General features: G+C 40.9%; 1 pseudogene; it reads right to left on the reverse strand.

Moving 5' to 3' along the window:
- On the reverse strand, nucleotides 902-22,381 carry LOC108638083 (annotated as a pseudogene).

A 22,442-nucleotide genomic window follows, 5' to 3' on the forward strand; every position in this document is an offset into this window, starting at 1 on the left:
ATGAAATGATCTGTGAATGTGTTCTATGTGGTTCACAAAATGGAGGCTAATGTAGTAAACATGGATGGACACTAATTATATTAATATGACTTTTTCAGAAAGAGTTTTCTATACTTACATCAGGTGGAAGAGAAGGCGTCCTTACTTCAAGCCTGCCAGGTAATATGCATGATTTCTCTATGTTGATATTATAAAAAGACCTTCAATTTTAATGAACAATACTTGCTTTATGCTTAAAAAGCAATTGACATAATTATTGAAAACTTAGAGCAAACTTCCGTCTTATTTTGAATTATTCCCTGAACACTTACATCATGGTGACAACACAGATGTTTGACATCAGTGACAAATACCTCCATTTAGAGGTTTAGTGTGCATATAACATTACTGTGTTCTTAATCTTATAAATTCGAGAATAAGCATAAATGATTCCCACCTAATATAGAAGGGCTTCTCTTACAATTGAGGTAACACGCATCAAAAACAGAAGTTCATATATACAGTAGAAACAAATCACAGCAGAGTTACTTGAGAGTTGAATGACATTCGTTTTGGTTCCTTAATGATCTCTAATAAGGTTAATATAAACAATGATACATGACTAATAATTATACCTCTGCAAATATCCACCCCTTCATCTTGTGATCCATACCAACCTATCAATTTTCTACATGTTTTAAATATGGAATACTGGCTACAGTGTTTCTGTTTAGAATAATTCAACAAAAGTTGTACCAATGAAATGCTTTCTAGTATGAATTCTCTGGCATTGATTTACCTTTGATGTTTGATTAAACACTTGTCTACATTTTTGTATTTCATTCATGTATCTTTCCAAAGTAAACACTCGTTGTTTCAAAATTGTATATTTAGGGCCAACCTTTTTATCACTGATTCATTTCTAGGGTTTCTCTGCAGTATGTATTCTCTGACGGGGAGTGAGGTGATGGCTGTGACGAAATCCTTTGCCACATTCCTTACATGTCTAACATTTCTCTGCAGTATGAATTCTCTGATGTTGAGAAAGACCTGAACTCAGGAAAGGCTTTGTCTGTACATTTATAAAGTCTCTCCCCAGTATGGATTCGTTGATGTCGAGTAAGATGTGAATAATGGATAAAGGCTTTGCCACATTTGTTACATTTGTATGGTTTCTCCCCAGTTTGAGTTCGCTGATGTACAGTAAGACTCAGATGCCAGTTAAAGGCTTTGCCACATTCTGTACATTTACAAGGTCTCTCCTCAGTGTGGATTCGTTGATGTTGGGTAAGAAGTGAATGACAGGTAAAGGATTTGCCACATTCTGTACATTTATAAGGTTTCTCCCCAGTATGGATTTGCTGATGTCCAGCTAAAGTTGAACTCTGCTTAAAACGCTTACCACACGCTGTACATTTATAAGGTCTCTCCCCAGTATGAATCTGCTGATGTTGAGTAATGGGTGAACAACAGATAAAGGCTTAGCCACATTCTGGACATTTGTATGGTTTCTCCCCCGCATGGATTCACTGATGTTCAGTTAAATATAAACTCTGATTGAAGGCTTTGCCACATGCTGTACATTTGAAACGTTTCCTTCCTGTATGAATTTTCCTATGTCTGCTTAGATTTGGTGAGTTACTAAAGACTTTTCCACATGTATTACACTTGTAATGTTTCTGCTTAGTCTGAATATTCTGCTGTTGAATAACTTTTGAAGACTGGTTAACAATTATAAGTCTTCTCGCCAGTATCAATACTTTTATATGTATTAATTGTAAGATTTGAGCTTTGATAAAATATATTCTTATACTTATTATGTTTAGAATTGTTGTCTGAAAATTGATGTCCCTGTTGTTTCATGAGATATGAGTCTTGGTCAACTTATGCCCAGTTTCATTGCATGAAGAGCTTCTCATTCCATCATGTATACTCGTGTAATTATTGGGGGTAGAGCTCCTGCTTAAGGCATTACTCATTTTGTTATGCTTGTAAAATTGTTCCACACTAATTATACCTCCATATGTATCAAACAATGATGGTTGAATAAGGTCTCTCCCATTATTATCAACATTACAGATTTTGGAACCAGGAGAAAATAGTTGTTGGTTGAAGAACAATAAACCCTTGTTAAAGGATCCCTCAAATTGATTATATTGGGAATTTCCCCCCTCATTTTTAAGTCTCTGGTTTCCAGACATGTTTGAATGTATATTTAATAGACATCTATGCTCAGAGTTGTTTGAATGAGTATTTGCAGTAGAGACTAGATGACTTTCCAGATTTTCCACATTTCCCTTCAGAGAACGTGTATGTTTCAAGAGATGATGTGGGTCTTTGCTGACAAATATACACTTATCTGCAGATGGTGATGACTGAAATTGGTCATTTGAAATTGGTTTCTCCCTGTTTGATTCACATCCTTGATTTCTTTTGGTGGTAATGTTTACATTATGGGGAACTGTACCGATTTTATTTTGTCCATCATAACATGCTTTCTGCTCTTTATATGTCCTCATATAGTCCCAGTCTTTGGTTAAATGTAAATTTCCAACGTGAAATCTTTCATATATTCCTAGCTTTGCTGTTGGGAATAAATCTTCTAAGCCTGGCTTTTGGGTCCTCAAACCCTGGGTGTCGTGAGAAGACACAGCTGAAAGATACGAAATAATAAGTTATTCTACTTACTATTCTCGGGGCATATGTTTTACAATTTACATAACATTGGCATAAACTGGCTAGATTCAGCCTCAAACCGAGATAGAAGGAGTCAAGATGGCAGAGGATTTGGAAGACGTGAAGTTCATCTCTCTCCACAAAAGCATTAGGAATACATCTTGAAGTGGAAAAATTCTCACAGAACCCTGCGGAACACGGGCAGAGAAACTTGGACACCTGAAAGGACAAGAAAGATTCCTGCTGAGCCAGGTAGGACAAAAGAATGAGGGAGGAAAAGAAGCGGGATGGGACCCGCAAAACCCTGGGGGGATCTGAAGAGAGGAGAGGTCTCCACATCCAGGGAAGCCCCTCACTGGGGGGAGCCCAGTTGGGACAGAAGGAGAGACTCATTCTCTGTGGGAGGAGAACACGGCAACCAGTGTGCAGGACAGAGTGAGACCTGTACACAGGCTGCTGACCGCAGCCTTGCCCACCCAGCCTAAGAGTGTGTCCAGTGCTGCACACAAGGGCTGGGTGCTGGAATGTGGGGTTTGGAGACCAGACCCAGGCAGAAGACTGCGGTTGGCTGTGAGGAGACATCCTGAGGCAACAGGAGGGAGGGAGGAGCTCTGCAAACAGGATGCTTGTGGAGGAAGCCTGAACCACCAGAGAAGCAGAGCAGCATTGTTGAGTGATGCCCAAAGGGAAGAACCCCATTGCAGCCTCCCTGCCCCTGTGCCTGTCCCTGCCTGTCCAGATACTAGAAATGGCTCCCACCTAGGTGGGTGACCTCAGGACCCCCACAGCTGCTTCCTCCTCCCCAGCCCCCTCCCCACCAGGGTAGACCCATGGGCTCTAGGGGCACCTTCAGAGCACATGCCTGTGGGTGGTCCCAATGTACAGATGGCGCTGAAACCACAGCTGAGCCCCCAGGCCCTGCCACTGACAGGTTGTTATTGAATTACAATGCCGGGATTCTTGGCCCCAGGAGAAGAATTTAATCCGGGGCCAGAGAGAGGCTTGATGGCTAAGAGCTTTTGTGTAACAAAGTTTTATTAAAGTATAAAGGAGATAGAGAAAGCTTCTGACATAGGCATCAGAAGGGGGCAGAAAGAGTACCCCCCTGCTAGTCTTTAGCTGGATATTATATAGTCACAAGCAGTCTGTTAATGAAAGAAAGGAATGTCTCAAAACTCAGAATGGCACCAGGCCCCTCGCCCATAAGATATATTTTGGGATAATCTTGGCACCAAATTGTTTATCTTGGGCCCTAAAAGGATTAACTTGAATCTTGAAGAAGGGCAGATCACCATACAAATAGTTTAATTTACATAGAGGAACAATATCGGAGTATAACAACTTGTTTATCAAGTAGGTTCTGAGCCAAAATGGGGGAACCGACTTGAAGACAGAGTTTGGGGTAAATGCATAGTACATTAGCATTGCTTAAGATAAACATTTCCATAAGAAAAAGGCAATGGTTAACTTCAGGTGAAACCAGGTGTCACTATGGCAACACAGAATTTCCAGAGAAACCACCTTTTAAATTTGTATAGAGTAGGAAAAAATATCTCTAGTTTGTTTTCTCTCACTGCTTAAGAGAGAAAAATGTCTGCCACTTGCAGGCTATTTCCTCCGTTTGGAGGCCCCTGGCCTTCCTGCCTGTTACCCTCTCATTCCCCTCTCCCCCCCCCTTTTTTCAGGAGAATTATGTTGTCTTGGGAAAGGGGGTGTCGTTTTTGTTTTATAACTGTTTTTGAGCTGAGAAGGGGCGTTGTCCCTAAATTGGTGAGGCAACATATTTTCTTAGTCTTCATATTGAGGATATTTGATCTAGGGGCCCCAAATAGTAGTTGGAGGCAGCTGTAGCAGTAGCAGGAGTTTGAGCAACTATTTGTAACGTGAAAGCTTTTATGTGGCTAGAAACAGATCTAGTTATATAGTTACAGATGTAGAAAGCAAACAGTAGAAACAAAACAATCAGAATTATTGTAATTAAAATAGTTGTCTACCAAGGGGAACTAGTTAATGTCTCCCAGAGTGAGGCAATTGAGGCTTTGGGAGTATTTATGGCCCCAATCATCTTGTTCATGTGTTTAGTAAAATGAGTAACATTTGTGTTCAAATCAGGTATAATGTGCAGCATTGGGTATGAATAATAGCACACATTTTTCTTTGAGCAGCTGTCAGAATATCTAAAGCCAATCTGTTTTGTAAAACACCTTTTTAATTTGTGTTTGTTTAGCATTAAGAGCTGAAATAGTCTTTTGAGAATCTTGACATGTCTGTTGAGTAAAATTAGTCAAAGCATCCATTCGTAGCATAACATCTGTAGTTTCCAAAGAGGGAACAAACACTGCAGCCAAATAATCATATCAGTGAAATATAGACCTTGTCCACCGAGTTTTAAGGTGGGGTAAATTAGCAGGCTTTTTTGGGAGCTCTGAAAATATAAAGCCATGAGTAAAGGCTAGACTCAGGGTGTATCTCCCTATCCAACCAGGGGGAAGCCATGTCCATAGGTAAGAGCCACACATCTAATAAGTCTCGTTTGGAGCAAGCCAGCGTGACTGAGATATCTAGTCCCAATTAGTGCCTGGCCACACAAAGGGAGGACCTGAACTGGGGTTGGAAAACGCGGGAATGATTATGCTGTATATTTTTTGAGACAAAAATCTCAATTGTTTTTATTTCTTTTATTTTTTTTAATTTTTATTTTTACTTTATTTTACTTTACAATACTGTATTGGTTTTGCCATACATTGACATGAATCCACCACGGTCAATTGTTTTTAATCATTGTAATTAAGTTGTTGGCTAACTTTTGGGGATGGCTCTGCTTGTTTTCAGCATATAGGGGCAGTAGATATTAAACGTCTTTTTTAGGAGTTAGCCATATAACCTCATATATTTGATAAATGTCATGTAAAAAACCATTAGATCTAGACCTATTTGTCTTATCTGTAGTAAAATAGTCATTGAACTGAGACAATGTATAATCAAAATTAAAAGTCACATTATGTCTATAGTTAAAGTACAAAGTGTTGTACCAGTCTATTTTAGGGTTGGTAGATGTCATCAAATGAAGAAGAGGCATCACACGTAATTGTTGTTGAAGGTATTTACACACTTGGAGAAAGTCTTTTTTTTTGAAGTGGAGATGTCTACCATGGGAAGCCTTTTACTGATAAAGAGGGGAGTGTTTCACAGACCCAGCAGTTAGATGGATTGTGGAATGTAGGAGTGAGCCCAGGACAGGAAGGCATTGTCTTGAGGATCAAAGGGCAGCCTCAGGATATTTGGAGTCAGCAGAAGTAAGCTCACATAGGTTATCAGGCCCATCTGAAAAATACAAAGTCAGAGCATAGAAAATAAAGACATAAAAAGATGTCACTTAGTTTTGGTCAGGGTGTCGCCTCTTAACTCGAGTAAGATGTATCCAGGAATCAATTTTTGGCACTTTGACAGCTGTGGGAGAAGAAAGAATAACCTGGTAAGGGCCTTTCCAGAGGGGCTCGAGGGATGGGCCCCCAGATCTCAAAGTTTTTATGAGGACTTCAGTTCCTGGCTCAAACAGAGGCTTGTTTGACTCAGAGGCAGGGTCAGGAGTTGTCTCTCAGAGTTCTGTTAATGCCTGTTGAAAAGTTGAGAGCTGAGTTACGTAACTAGTTAATTTTAAGGCTTCAGGGTCTATAACAATGTCTGTGTGTAAGAAACGCCTCCTATAAATACATTTAAAGGGGGACAGTCTCTCTTTTTGGGGGGCAGTTTGAGCCCTCATTAAAGCTATGGGTAGGACTTTAATTTGTCTTGTCTCTTGAGTTAATTTGTGCAGATGTCTATTGATAATGTCATTAGCTTTTTTAACCTTTTGTGAGGATTGGGGTCTCCAGGAACAGTGTAAGTGATATTTTATTTCTAGAGCTTTAGATACCCCCTGAGTTACAGCAGCTTTAAAGGCGGAGCCATTGTCACTCTGAAGGCTCCGTGGCAACCCAAACCTGGGGATAATTTTATGGATTAAAATCTTTATAACCTCTTTAGCCTCTTTACTATGACAGGGAAAAGGCTCAATCCATCCAGTAAAAGTATCTACCCAAACTTGTAAGCAAGAATATCTATTAGCTTTTGGCATATGAGTAAAATCAATTTTTCAGTCTTCTCTAGGATATTTTTCACTTTGTTGTAATCTAGATTTTGTTAGTTTTTTAGTCTTTGGGTTATTTTTTTTACAAACCTCACACCTTTTGATAATATTTTTTAAAGTTTTTATTACATTTTTACCTTTAAACAAAATGAGAAGCCATTTGGTAAGTGCTCTCTGTACCCAAATGAAAACTCTGATGTAAACCCTTAAGAATTGTTTTATTGAGCATTTTTAGGAATTATTAATCGTCTATCTTCGGACTGTAACCATCTTTTATCAGTAATTTTTGTTCTTCTTTTTTGATATCTTTTAAATTTTTTCTCAGTATATAGTGGTTTTTCTTGTTTCACAGGACCTGTCTAGATCAAAAGCGTCTGCAGTGAAGGGGTTTCCTAAAGTGTCGTTTTTCTGGCTTGACAGCCAGCCAGCTGATTACCTTTAGCTACTTTACTCCCATCTCTGCTGTGCCCTTTGCAATGTATAACAGCTACTTTTTAAGGACAATATATAGCAGTTAAAAGTCTGTTGGTCTCTCTGAAATGTTGAATAGGTTTTTCTGTTGTTGTTTTAAACTGTCTTTTTTTATATATGTAATTGTAGTATGAGCATGTAAAGTCAAATAAGCATACTTAGAATCAGCGTAGATATTTATCCGCTGTCCTTTGTTTAACTCGAGAGCTCGGGTTAGAGCCACAAGCTCTGCTAACTGAGCACTAGTTCTTTGGGGGAGATATTTTGTTTCTAAAGCCTGTTTAGCAGTCACCATGGCATAACCTGTTTTATGTTTTTCATCTCGAACAAAAGAACTGCCATCTGTAAATATTTTCATGTCAGGATTGTCTAATGGGGTATCCAGTAGATCTTTTCGAGCTGTATAGTTTAAAGATAGGAATTGAGAACAATTGTGATCAGGTGTTTTATTTTATTTTTTCAGGAAGGAAAGTGGCAGGATTTAAATTTTTACAAACTTTAAGCTTAGTTGCTGGTCTTTTTAACAACAATGACTGATACTTAGGAAGCCTACTGTCTGTCATCTAAATAGTAACCTTAGAATTTAAGATTTTACTCACATCATGAGAAGTCAGTACAGTAAGGTTTTGTCTATTAATTATTTTTAAAGTTTTGGGTGTTAATAAAGCCGCTGTCCCAATTATTCTTAGGCAGTGGGGCCACCCACATGAAATTACATCTAATTTTTTATTTAGCTAAGCAATAGGTTGTTGGTGAGACCCTTGGGGTTGCGTCAAAATTCCCAAGGCCATACTTATTATTTTAATGACAAATTAAATTTTGACCTTGTGGGCAAGCTCAGAGCTGGAGCTTGTAGGAGAGCAGTCTGAAGAACCTTAAAAGCCTTTTGAGTTTTTGGAGACCAAACCAGTTTGTCAGTTTTGGCCTGCTGAGTTTCAGCTATAAGTTTATATAAAGGCCGGGCAAGTTCTTCGTAACCCAGAATCTAAATGTGACAGTAACCTATGATTTCCAAAAATCTTTTCAATTGTCTTAAAGTCATAGGTAGGGGATGATTTAATACAGGTTTATTTTTTTTAGAGCCTATGGCCCTAGTCCCTTTTGATATGATTAGACCCAGATAGCTAACTGATTGTTGACAAAGCTGAGCCTTTTTTATTTTTTTGATGTCTTGTAACCACGCCTGCCAGAAAGTTTAAGAAATCTTCTGAGGCTCGCGAACAAGCTTCTTTTGTCTCAGCACAGAGCAAAATTTCATTTACATATTGTAACACCGGCACTTCAGAGGTTTTAAAGTTTTGTAGATCTCATGGCAAAGTTTGTCTAAATAAGTGAGGACTGTCAGGAAATTTCTGGGGGCAAAACTCTCTAGGTTAACTGAGAAGCTGGCTGCACAGGGTCTTTAAAGGCAAATAGAAATTGACTTTCTTCTGCCAAAGGCACTGAATAGAAGGCATCTTTTAAATCAATTGCTGAGAAATATTTGGCTCCTTCAGGAATTTCAGACAATAGAGTATAAGGATTCGGCACCACGGGGGGGGGGGGTAAAGGAACTATAGCCTCATTTATTATATGTAAATCTTGAACTAGTTTCGATTTACCATTTGATTTTTGTATTCCGCAAATAGGAGTGTTGTAAGGACTGTTACAGGGAAGTAACAGTTTTTTTTAAAATTTTTGATATGGGTTTTAACCCTTTTTAAACTTCAGGTTTCAGAGGATACTGTTTTTTATGTGGAAATAAGTGTGGGTCTTTGAGCATGACAACTATAGGAATAGCATTTAGTGTTCGACCCACAGATTTTCCATCAGCCCATATTCTAGGATTAACATTTTGTTTAACTAGAGGGAGAGAAAGGGAGGGCTCTATATTCATAAAAACCGAGGCATGGACCTTGCTCAGTATATCCCTCCCCAAAAGGGGTGAGGGAGATTTTGGCACGATCAGAAACTCATGTGAAAATAGCATAGAATCCCAGTTGTAAGATAAAGTATAACTGAAATAATACATTTTGGCTCGTCCAGACAGTCTCATTACGGAAGCGGATCGGGAAGAAAGTGGACCAGGGGCTTCAGTAAGCACAGAGTAAGTTGTCTCAGTATCTAAAAGGAAATCGACGGATTGGCCCCCCACAATTATTAATACCTGGGGTTCCTCAGGTGTAATTAGGACGGGAGCTTGTGTGGGGACCCCAGGGCACCTTCAGTCTTGATTGTCTTGAGAGTCTGACCCCGGAGACCTATGCCTCTGAGGGCAGTCTCTTTTCTAGTGTGGTCTTTTGTAGACCGGACCTGGAGCCAGGTGTGGCTTAGATGTCTGAGGGCAATCTTGTTTGAGGTGTCCCTCTTTTCCACAGTAATAGCAAGCCCATCCCTTTTCACCTGGGTCCCTCTGGGCATTTTTTCCTGGCTGTTTAAGAATGTTTTTCATAGCCATTGTGAAGGCTTTTGCCTTTTTGTCTTTTTTTTTTTTTTCATATTTTCTACCGTAATAAACCGTCTGAGCCAGTTGTAACAGAGTATCTAAAGACTGATTTGGTCTATACGCCCGTTTTTGTAGCTTATGGCGTATATCTGGAGCCGACCGAGTGATAAATCTATCTTTTAAGATCACTTTTCCTTCTTCACTTTCGGGATCAATCTCAGTGAATCTGCAAAGAGCTTTTCTTAGTCTATCTAGGAATTTACCAGGAGCTTCCTTTTCCTCCTGTTCTATGTCTGCCGATTTGTTATAGTTTAAAGGCTTAGAATGTGCCTGCCTGAATCCTTCAAGAATATATCTGGCAAAATGACTCTGATCCCATCTTCTTTTAGCTGAGTTGTAGTCCCAGTCTGGTTTTATAGTTGGGACTGCCTGATTCCCAGTGGGGAGGGCCACTATCTCGTCTTCTCTCTTCCTTCCTGACTTATTACCAAGCCATTTATCTCCATAAGAAACCGCTTTTCTCAAAACTCGAGTCTTTGAGTTGGGAGTCAGCATTTGTCCCAAGATATACATCACATATTTTCAAGTAAAGTCATAAAGCAGAGTAACACCTTTAAAAGTTCTAATATATATATTTTTTGGTCTTCTAAATAGTCTTGCAGATCCTCTTGATTTTTTGTATTTTTTGATAAGAAAAAGGCTTATTAACTCTCATAGATTGATTATTTTTCCCGGTGGGTATTTCATAAAGAGGCAACAGCTTGTGTGACTGTTCCTCAGTCTCTCTGGCGGCTCTGTGCATGTGACCCCAGAGATAGACTGGAGAAACCTGTTTTTGTTTTTGTTTTTTTTTCTTTGTCTCATGTCCTCCATCTCATCTCGTACTTTGATGGGTTAAGTTTTTACTGAAACCAGAATAGTCTGAGGTCGTACTGAGACAGGAGTTGTTTGGACCGCTACATGGGAAATTTGAATCTCAGTTTGGATTTTCACTGAGACCAAAGCAGCCATTCTGAGGGGGGTTTTCTGGCTTTCAGTTTGGTCAGCTTGGAGCCCTGGGTATGGGGGCAAAGTAGGACAGGAGGGAGCTGAAGGTTTTACGCCCAAATCTATACCCTTAGGACATAAGTCTGGCATATTTTGCAGAGAGAAAAAGGGCAACACATATGTTACTTTTACCCACTTTCCTTGTTTTTTACAGAACCAGTCTAATTGTAAAACAGTATTATACTTAAGAGACCCTCCAATTGGCCACCGTTCGCTGTCCTCCAATGGATACCGTGGCCATGTAGTATCGCATAGGAAGACCAGGAGTGTCTTCTTTAAGCCCTGGGGATCTATCCCAGTTTTTCAGGATACAGTTCAAAGGAGTGAGGCTGGAATTGTTAGCTCTCATCTGTAAGAGAGAAAAAAAGCGACCAGCGCCATTTTTTTTTTTTTTTAAACCGGAGGCGTCTCTCTCTGTTTTAGATGGGGGTGTAGACAGACTTTACACCAAAAGCCTTTTTTTTTTTTTTTTTGGTCGGACTTTGTCTGACAGTCTCTTACTGACGCAGGCGCTGTCTTCGACCCTCTTGGTTTTACCTCAGAGATGGGGTGGGGATGTACTAGGGGTAGACCTGATAGCATCTCTACCTGACATCTAGTTCTTCACCTTTAACCTTGTTTGTCTCTGATGCCACCAGGGGTGCAATCAGAGTAACCTTCTGGAATGCCCCCCAAGCTAAGACCGCTGGGGGAAGCATTCATCACCTGAGTGCCTGTGCACGACCCAGAGTATATTCCTGACCACAATAAGACTGATATGAACATAAAGCTGAGATGTTCTTTTCAAGCATCACCACACCAGTATAAGAGCCTCCTCTGGTCCACTAAGAGCCAGCGTTACCAAAGGAAAAACACCCATTGCAGTCCCAATCTGAGTAACCTTTACCCTCCAAGATGTTACTGGGGCTAGAGCTCCATCTAGCTTCTGAACTTTCGATTTCTAGCAAGGCTAGGCGCTTTCTTGACTACCAATCCAAGTTTGGGACCTAAGCCACAGTACACAGTAACAGTATAGATCACAAGTCCCTTGAAAGTCAAAGATCCAATAGAATAGGTTAGTACTTCTAATTCCCAAGGAGTTATGAAATGGTCAAAGAGATTGAAAAGCTTGACCAAGAAAGGAGAGTTCGGTCCACACGCTTTGCCCATTTCTGGTCGGTTCCCAAAGGAGTCATTGGGTGTCTCTTGGCATTGGCAGGTCGGTATAACCCCCTGACAGGTTTCTGCCATAAGCCGTAGGAGATCACTGTGGAACCGTAGAGCAGGGCTCTTTATTTGTTTCGTGCAGGGCATGTCATTTATGTACACAAGCACACGTAGAGTTAGTAAAGCACAGCAGAAAACATGTTCGCTAAGAGAACAAAGAACTAGAGCTCCAAGCATCTTTACCTTGTCCTGAAGGATCCCGGACGAGCCCCCAAGATGAAAGGTTGTTGTTGAATCACGCCAAGATGCTGGGATTCTTGGCCCCCAGGGGAGAAGAATTCAATCCGGGGCCAGAGAGGAGGCTTGATGGCTAAGAGCTTTTGTGTAACAAAGTTTTATTAAAGTATAAAGGAGATAGAGAAAGCTTCTGACATAGGCATCAGAAGGGGGCAGAAAGAGTATCCCCCTGCTAGTCTTTAGCTGGATGTTATATAGTCACAAGCAGCCTGTTAATGAAAGAAAGGAATGTCTCAAAACTTAGAATGGCACCAGGCCCCTCGCCCATAAGATGTATTTTGGGATAATCTTGGCACCAAATGGTTTATCTTGGGCCATAAAATGGTTAACTTAAATCTTGAAGAAGGGCAGATCACCATACAAATAGTTTTATTTACATAGATTAGAGTATAACATACTGGTTTATCAAGTAGGTTTTCAGCCAAAGGCGGAACTGACTTGAAGACAGAGTTTGCGGTAAATGCATAGTACATTAGCATCGCTTAAGATAAACATTTCCATAAGAAAAAGGCATTGGTTAACTTCAGGTGATACCAGGTGTCACTATGGCAACACAGAATTTTAAGAGAAACTACCTTTTAAATTTGTATAGAGAAGGAAACAATATCCCTAGTTTGTTTTCTCCTGCCGCTTAAGAGAAATAAAAATGTCTGACACTTGCCAGCTATTTCCTCCATTTGGAGACCCCTGGCCTTCCTGCCTGTTACCCTCTCACCACTAAGAAAGAAAAGCTGAGATCTCTCCTTGCAGCTGGACAACCATGGTGTTACACCCCACAACTGGCTTTGTAAACTCAGCCCCGACAGAACATCTGGATGGAAACGAGGCTCTGGCAGTCAAGACCAGTCTGGCTTTAGCAACTGTAGACTTTGTAGGCATGCACATGAGGCGGTTGGGCCAGGTCACAGTCTAAATTGGTCCCATAGCACTGCAGGGGGTCCGGCTCCACAATGAATGTACACCTGGGACATGACTGCAATGGATCTATGCTGGTGACCTGGTGAAAACAACATCTGAGAGACATCAGGGTCAAGTGCCATCATGCCCATGGTTCAGGTGGGGCCAAGATCAATGCCAACACAGGGTCACATGAGAGCTCACACAACACATGAAAGATGACCCACAGAGCATGCTCCAAGGTGCATATCCCCAAAGGAGCAATCCTCAGTGGTTTCTCTCCCAGTTGGTGTGCTCCAGTCCCACTAGATCAGAAGAACCACAGATCAGAAGCACAGCTAAGAAATAGATTGGGGACTCTACTCCACTAATCAGGGAGCAGACCCCACCCCTGACAGGGCAGTGACAGCTACAGAGGAAAGACAAAGATCCCCTCAATATTCAGGCAGGCTCTGCTCACAATAATAACAATCCACTCCCTAACAAGGGGATACGGGCATAAGTCTCTGGACAACCTTACCCACCAGTGGGCAGACACCAGAGCAAGAGGAACTGGGATCTGTAGCCTGCAGAACAGAGACCACAAACACAGAACACTGGACAAAATGAGATGACAAAGGAGTACGGTGTTGAGGAGAAGTCAAGATAGAAACCTACAGGAACAACTAAATGAAGAGCCGTTGGGCAATGTAATGATTAATTTTACCTCTAAGTAATCAAATTTACAAACAAAACATTTTCACAAATACTGTTGCCGCTGCTGCGGATAAGTTTCTTCAGTCGTGTCCGACTCTGTGTGACCCCAGAGCCCACAGCCCACCAGGCTTCCCTGTCCCTGGGATTCTCCAGCAAGAACACTGGAGTGGGTTGGCATTTCCTTCTCCACAAATACTAATGCCTACTAATTATTTAACCCACTTGTTACCACTCATGTTGTTATCTGAGCATGTTCTAATAGAATCTAAAGCAAAAGCAAATAGTAGAAATCCGGTTTGCAGAGGAGAGTGCCACTATTTTATACCACAGAACTTATACAATTACCACTCACCTAGAATGAAGGATATGCAGGTCAAGAAGCAATAGTTAGAACCATGCATGGAACAACTGACTTGTTCTGGATTGGGAAAGGAGTACATCAAGGCTGTATATTGCCACCCTGCTTATTTAACTTATATGCAGAGTACACCATGAGAAATGCTGGGCTGGATGAAGCACAAGCTGGAATCAAGATTGCCGGAAGAAATATCAATACCTCAGATATGCAGATGACACCACCCCTATGGCAGAAAGCGAAGAAAAACTAAAGAGCCTTTTGATGAAAGTGAAAGAGGAGAGTAAAAAAGTTAGTTTAACTCAACATTCAGAAAACTAAGATCATGGCATCCAGTTCCATCATTTCATAGCAAGTAGATGGGAAAACAATGGAAACAGTGACAGACTTTATTCTGGGGGGCTCCAAAATCACTGCAGATTGAGACTGCAGCCATGAAATTAAAAGATGCTTGCCCCTTGGAAGAAAAGCTATGACAAACCTAGACAGCATATTAAAAAGCAGAGACATCACTTTGCTAACAAAAGTCCATCTAGTCAAAGCTATGGTTTTTCCAGTAGTCACGTATGGATATGATATTTGGAACATAGAGAAAGCTGAGCACCAAAGAATTGATGCCTTCGAACTGTGGTGCTGGAGAAGGCTCTTGAGAGTCCCTTGGTCAGCAAGGAGATCACACCAGTCAATCCTAAAGAAATCAACCCTGAATATTCATTGGAAGGACTAATGCTGAAGCTTCAATAATTTGGCCATCTGATGCAAAGAGCCAACTCATTGGAAAAGACCCTGATGCTGGGAAAGACTGGGGCAGGAGGAGAAGGGGATGTCAGAGGATGAGATGATTGAATAGCATTATTGACTCAATGGATATGAATTTGAGCAAACTCTGGGAGTTAACGAAGTATAGGGAAACCTGGTTTGCTGCATTCCATGGGATGGCAAAGAGTTAGACATGACTTAGCGACTGAACAACAGGAAGGCAGATTACATCAAGGAAGAAGAAGGTTAGAGTTATAATGACCCATAATGAAGTCTTTCTTTCAAATGTCACAAATACCCTTTTCCCCCTAGGAAGTCGGGATCTGAACCTCTATTGGACAAAGCAGAAAATTCCAGGAGACATTCTAGAATGAATGAACCAAAACCCTGAAGGTACTTAAGGGATTCTGGAAGGCAGTTATCCTCACCCAAGGAGGCCAGGTTCCCGTAGTTCTCTAAGATCACATCCCTGTACAATTCCCGCTGATGGAGGTCCAGGCACTCCCACTCCTCTTGGGTGAAGTCTTTGGCCACATCCTCGAATGTCAGCTGCCCCTGAAATACAAAGGACATGAGCCATGTGGACATGGGAAGACTTCCTAGTGTGACCCAAGATGAAACCAGCAAGAGAAATGGTTTTGATTTTGGAGAATGTCTGGTGTTACACAAAAATATAATTTTTATACAGCCATATTTTCAACTGTATTTCTAACCCAGGAAAAGAGAATGAGATATGATCCACAGATCACTATAGAAACTATTTTGATCTGGAAGAGAAATTATAAAAGAGTCACATCAACCCTGACTTATCTATTTTGGAGAGTTGTACTCATGTGACACAGGATAAACTGTCTATCAAGGAAAGTATGTTAGTCACTCAGTCATGTCTGATTCTTCATGACCCCATGGACTGTAGCACACCAGGCTTCTCTGTCCATGGGATTTTTCAGGCAAGAATACTGGAGTGAGTTGCCATTTCCTTCTCTAGGGGAATCTTCCCCACCAAGGGATTGGACCCAGGTCTCCCACATTGCAGGCAGACTCTTCACCATCTGAGCCACCAGGGAAGGCTCCTATCAAGGAAACAGGACATATTTCTAAAAAGCATGCTCTGAAAAAAAAAAAACAAACAATAAATAAAAAGCATGCTCTGATCAAAGAGTTCTGGAGTGGGGCCAATGTGCCACATATTTAACAGGCTTATTTTAGCTAGTAATGTTGAAAATTCTGATGCATGAATGACCATTCTGAATAGCAAAGAGGTAGACTAGTAAAGTAAGAATTTATACTTAACTTTGAATTTTAAGTGTTTTACAAAATTGATGGGTCTGATAGAATAGTACCCATAGGAGCAATAATCCTTTAACTATTTACTATATACTATATGTCTTTCTAACAGTTTTGACAGAATCTTGAATGCACCACATAAATAATATAAAATCAACAACACTGTTGTTCCCCCTTTTGGAAATATTTTGTCAAACATTCATTAAATGACAGGTCTTGAATTTTGCTTCAGTTTATGTGAACTAAAATTTAACTAGTAAAACGCAAATACACAGAGAGAACACTAAAGAAAGTTTATGCAAGTTTTTATAGAGTCTTCCCTGGTAGTCCGAGCTCCCAAGTCAGGGGGCTGGCTTCAGTCCCTTGTTAGAGAACTAGATCCCACACAACACAGCTAAAGTTTGCCTGCTGCAACAAAGTCTCCCACATGGCTCCAAGATTCTGCAGGCTACAACCAAGACATAATCCAGCCAAACACAAAAATATGTGTATTTTTTTAAATAGAAATTTATATAACTGGGGAGAATACCAAAACAAGAAAAAATAATAATTTTAACACTTTAATGCATAGAGACATATATTGAAATGAGACTATATACTTATTAAGACTATTAAAGAAAAGTTAACAGTCAGAAAACTAAGATCATGGCACCCAGTCCCATCCCTTCATGGCAAATAGATGGGGAAACAGTGGCTAACTTTATTTTTGGGGGCTCCAAAATCACTGCAGATGGTGATTGCAGCCATGAAATTAAAAAAATACTTACTCCTTGGAAGGAAATTTATGACCACCCTAGACAGCATATATTAAAAAGCAGAGACATTACTTTGTCCACAAAGTCCATCTAGTCAAGGCTATGGTTTTTCCAGTGCCTTGTATGGATGTGAGAGTTGGACTATAAAGAAAGCTGAGCACAGAAGAATGGATACTTTTGAACTGTGGTACTGGAGAAGAGTCTTGAGAGTCCCTTGGACTGCAAGGAGATCCAACCAGTCCATCCTAAAGGAAATCAGTCCAGGGTGTTCATTGGAAGGACTGATGCTAAAGCTGAAATTCCAGTATTGTGGCCATCTGATGTGAAAAGCTGATTCGTTTGAAAAGACCCTGATGTTGGGAAAGATTGAAGGCAGGAGGAGTAGGGGACAACAGAGGATGAGATGGTTGGATGGCATCACAACTCAATGGACATGAGTTTGGGTAAACTCCAGGAATTGGTGATGGACAGGGAGACCTGGTGTGCTGTGGTTCATGGGGTTGCAAAGAGTTGGACACGACTGAACGACTGAACTGATCTGATTCATGTCAATAAAATCAAGATAATTTCTAATGGGTTAAAATGTACACATCTACCTGTGAATGGTATTTTCTATATATTTTAAATACACTAGGGTGCAAACATATAAAACGGTATAAAATAAATTAGAGTTCTTGGATCTGAAACTTTAATTTCCTGACAAACTGTATCATTTTGTTGAGCTGTATCTTAGAAATTAAACACAGGTGAAAACAGATTAGCACCAATATGATTATTGCAAATACTTTAAAAAAAATGTGAATAAGAAGACTATGTGTGATATGAGCGTGGAATGTACTGGAAACATCACACCTGGGCTTGAGTGATGAAAATGCCCATTCCTAAATCCTAGTGTCTATCATCAACAGAGTGAGCATCCATTTTCCAAAGCAAAGAGAAACCAAAAAGATGTGGAATTTCTCCAAAACTGTGAGGGTTTTCATACGTTCCCTGCTACATATTTCCACAGCCTTGTTTAAAGATAGAGGGAAGCAAATGAACTTCATAGCCTGATAATCTCAGAGAAATCGCCAGAGCCAGTGGACATCATCTGTCATGATGTAAACGGATCACATGGAAGATGCACTATCAGAGCCTGGGCATTTAGGAAAAAGTTAGGAAATTATAACTTGAACCTAATCACTCACCTAGAGCCAGACATCCTGGAATGTGAACTCAAGTGGGCTTCAGAAATCATCACTAGGAACAAAGCTAGCAGAGGTGATGGAATTCCAGTTGAGCTATTTCAACTCCTGAAAGATGATGCTGTTAAAGTGCTGCACTCAATATGCCAGCAAATTTGGAAAACTCAGCAGTGGCCACAGAACTGGAAAAGGTCAGTTTTCATTCCAATCCCAAAGAAAGGCAACGCCAAAGAATGCTCAAACTACTGCACAATTGCACTCATCTCACATGCTAGTAAAGTAATGCTCAAAATTCTCCAAGCCAGGCTTCAGCAATACGTGAACTGTGAACTTCCTGATGTTCAAGCCGGTTTTAGAAAAGGCAGAGGAACCAGAGATCAAATTGCCAACATCTGCTGGATCATGGAAAAATCAAGAGAGTTCCAGAAAAACATCTGTTTCTACTTTATTGACTATACCAAGGCCTTTGACTGTGTGGATCACAGTAAACTATGGAAAATTCTGCGAGAGATGGAAATGCAAGAGCACCTGACCTGCCTCTTGAGGAATCTGTATGTGGGTCAGGAAGCAAGAGTTAGAACTGGACATGGAACAACAAACTGGTCCAAATAGGAAAAGGAGTACGTCAAGGCTGTATATTGTCACCCTGCTTATTTAACTTCTATGTAGAGTACATCATGAGAAACGCTGGACTGGAAGAAACACAACCTGGAATCAATATTGCCGGGGAAAATATCAATAACCGCAGATATGCAGATGACATCACCCGTATGGCAGAAAGTGAAGAAGAGCTAAAAAGCCTCTTGATGAATGTGAAAGAGGAGAGTGAAAAAGTTGGCTTAAGGCTCAACATTCAGAAAACGAAGATCATGGCATCCAGTCCCATCACTTCATGGGAAATAGATGCGGAAACAGTAGAAACAATGTCAGACTTTATTTTTATAGGCTCCAAAATCACTGTAGATGGTGACTGCAGCCATGAAATTAAAAGACGCTTACTCCTTGGAAGAAAAGTTATGACCAACCTAGATAGCATATTCAAAAGCAGAGACATTACTTTGCCAACTAAGGTCCGTCTAGTCAAGGCTATGATTTTTCCAGTAGTCATGTATGGATGTGAGAGTTGGACTGTGAAGAAGGCTGAGCACCGAAGAACTGATGCGTTTGAACTGTGGTGTTGGAGAAGACTCTTGAGAGTCCCTTGGACTGCAAGGAGATCCAACCAGTCCATTCTGAAGGAGATTAGCCCTGGGATTTCTTTGGAAGGAATGATGCTAAAAGCTGAAACTCCAGTACTTTGGCCACCTCATGCGAAGAGTAAACTCATTGGAAAAGACTCTGATGCTGGGAGGTATTGTGGGAAGAAGGAGAAGGGGACGACAGAGGATGAGATGGCTGGATGGCATCACTGGCTCGACGGACATAGGTCTAAGTGAACTCCAGGAGCTGGTGATGGACAGGGAGGCCTGGTGTGCAGTGATTCATGGGTTCGCAAAGAGTAAGACATGACTGATTGATTGAAGTGAACTGAACTGAACAGAAAGATATCAGTTTTATGCAAAATTCATTTTATATATACTTCCTCTGTTTTGTATCTTAGCAGTGTGTTTAAGTAGTAAGCCTTAGCATTACAGAGGACAGTGTCTCCTAGTTTTCTTTTCATTTCTGTGCATTTCCTGAAAAATTCTGGATCACTGAGTTGATTCAATATATAAGGGCATTTTCTAACTCCTAAAGAGCTGAATTGTATCCACGTGTGAACTCATCATGGCATTTCCCCTACTTCCCGAAGATCCCAACACTGAACCACATCCCAGTGGGAATCTTGGATACCAGTGTCTCTCTGTGTTGATCTCTCACAAAGGGAATATGTTCACCAGCTGAAAGTCACTCATTCAGGTTGGGAATTCATCATGTTCTATAGAAAGCCAGGATACAGACAATGGAGAACAGGATCTGGGACACAAGGGAGAGGTGGTCTAAAGAGCCGGTCTTCACTATGATAGGAAGAAAAGGGAAAAATAAGAAGTTGATAACGAACACCCCAGACAGAAAAATTAGAAACAGAGAACTAACGGTTTGCGGATTCTCAGTCTAGGCATTTCAGGAGGAAAACCAGACACAGCCTGAGGCCTGGAACAGAACGTGTACCTGAGAAGCTGCCATTTCCTCCTCTTCTTCCTCCTGCTCTGTCTTCTCTGGGGATGTTTTGTAGCAAACATACCTCTGCCATCTTGAGAAAATACTTTCAAAGGCATCTGCAGAGCTCTTTAACCTGCAACTACTTCACCTACAGACAGAAGGACTTGAAAAGCTGAAAAGACCTACCTCTCCTGTCCTGTCTCAGGAGAGATTCGGGAACAATCACGCCTACCTGGAGACCAGCCTGTGAACTTATTTCTTGATTGTTCTCTCCCCATAGAGAGATCCTAACCCTCTGCTCACACAGATGATGTGAGCTGACTTCCCTGGTCCAAATCCAGCTAGACCAACCCTGCAGCCTCTCCTCAGACTGAAGCTAGGCCTCAGCTCTCACAGATGGATCAGGAGCCATGTCCTTCACCCAGGCCTCCCGTTACGAGTCCCCTGGAGCACTTCCTACACACCACACAGATGCCCCCATAGGACCAAGAAAGAACTCTGTGGGGAAGGCACCAGGGAGGTCCTTTCCTTACACTGGTCAAGTGACCCTGATGGGAAACAGATGGAAATCACTTGGCTGATGGTTCAGATTCTTTCTGAAACATTTCAGTGAATGTGAACCCCTCAAGGTCAGGTCCCACTCTAAGAAGTTATGAATCTGGAGGTCTGAAGTTGGATCATTAAATAAATCTTTAGGAAGTTCTCTGTTCTGATGCTTCTTCCCCAAGACCCACACTCAGGAGCCCTGAGCTTGAGCCTTCTCACTCAGCACAGCTGAGACATCTCAGAGGGGACGGTTTAGGGTGGGAATTTCTGAGGGAGGTCAGGCTAGAACCAGGCAGAGAAAGCTCCAGTACTTGGGGTTCAGGACTTTCTAAGAGACCCTGAGTGAAGTGCTGTGGGCTCCGCAGGCTGAGCATGGATGGGTCCAACAAACCAGAGGAGCAGGATTATGGTGAGCTCTGAGGGTCTCACTGAAGGGGGCCTGTACAGTAGACCCTGGGCTTCAGCAAGACTGCTGGTCTCAAGATGGGTGGTCATCTAGTGCAGGTGCTCACAGGACTGGCTGGTGTGAGTTTAAAGACCTGCAGGCTGCCTGCTCCCCACACAGACGCTGTGGCAGCAACAGGATGGAGATGGAGTAATCCAAGTAAACTCTCAATACTCTGTATGGTCCTTCTTAGAACTATCACAATGTCCCAGCAGTTCCAGAGAGGGGGAAAAAGTACAATGGAGAAATGATGGGAAATATCCAATTATTTGAGGCTTAAAGGCAGTATGGAAATTAATTGTTGCAGATATCATCCCTATGTGCTAACAAAGAGTTTATTGTTAGGTATTTTCCCTTCAACCTTAAATCAGTAGGTTGATAATTCATTACACACCAACTTCATCACAAGAAACCATCCAGTTTTATTAACATGTCATATCACACAGTCAGAATAAAACCTTTTCCAACCCACTGTGTACCTGAGTAAAATACAGAATACAAGCATAAACAACGATATTCACTGCTCTGATACAATGATCTGAGAACTGTGATTCCTATGGTTGCAAAATGGAGGTTAATCATTTATGAAACAAGACATACACTAATTACATGAATTTTCTGTGACCGATTTCCATGCATTTCTAGGGGATCAGAGATGTTTTCATTTGAAACATGTCGACTAATATTCATGACGTCTGTTGATATTATAAAGATACATCAAGATTTCAGTGAACTGTCATTGTATTTTACTTAAAAAGCAAGTGACATAACTATTGAAAATGTACATCTTACTTTAATATGTGGAATTACTCCCTGAACACTTACCTCATGGTGACCTATAGGGATGTTTGCCATGAATGACTAACACCTCCATTTAGATGTACATGTTATATTACTGGGTCCTTAATCTTCTAATGGAGAATAAATATAAATGATTTCTCCCTAGGATAGAAGGCCTTGTCTCACCTTTGAGATAGCAACCATCAAAAACAAAATTGCATACACCCTAGAAATGAAGCATAACATCATGGAGTAATGTGAGAGTTGAATCACATTTGTTTTGGTTTTCAAATAATCACAAATCATGTCAATATAAACAAAGACATATTGGTAAAAATTGTACATTTCTAAATACCAACCTTCATCTTGTGATCCATACTAACATATCAATTTTTTTTATCTGTTTTAACTATGGATTACTATCTA

Source organism: Capra hircus, chromosome 18 (genome assembly GCF_001704415.2).
Source record: "Capra hircus breed San Clemente chromosome 18, ASM170441v1, whole genome shotgun sequence".
Taxonomy (NCBI): domain Eukaryota; kingdom Metazoa; phylum Chordata; class Mammalia; order Artiodactyla; family Bovidae; genus Capra; species Capra hircus.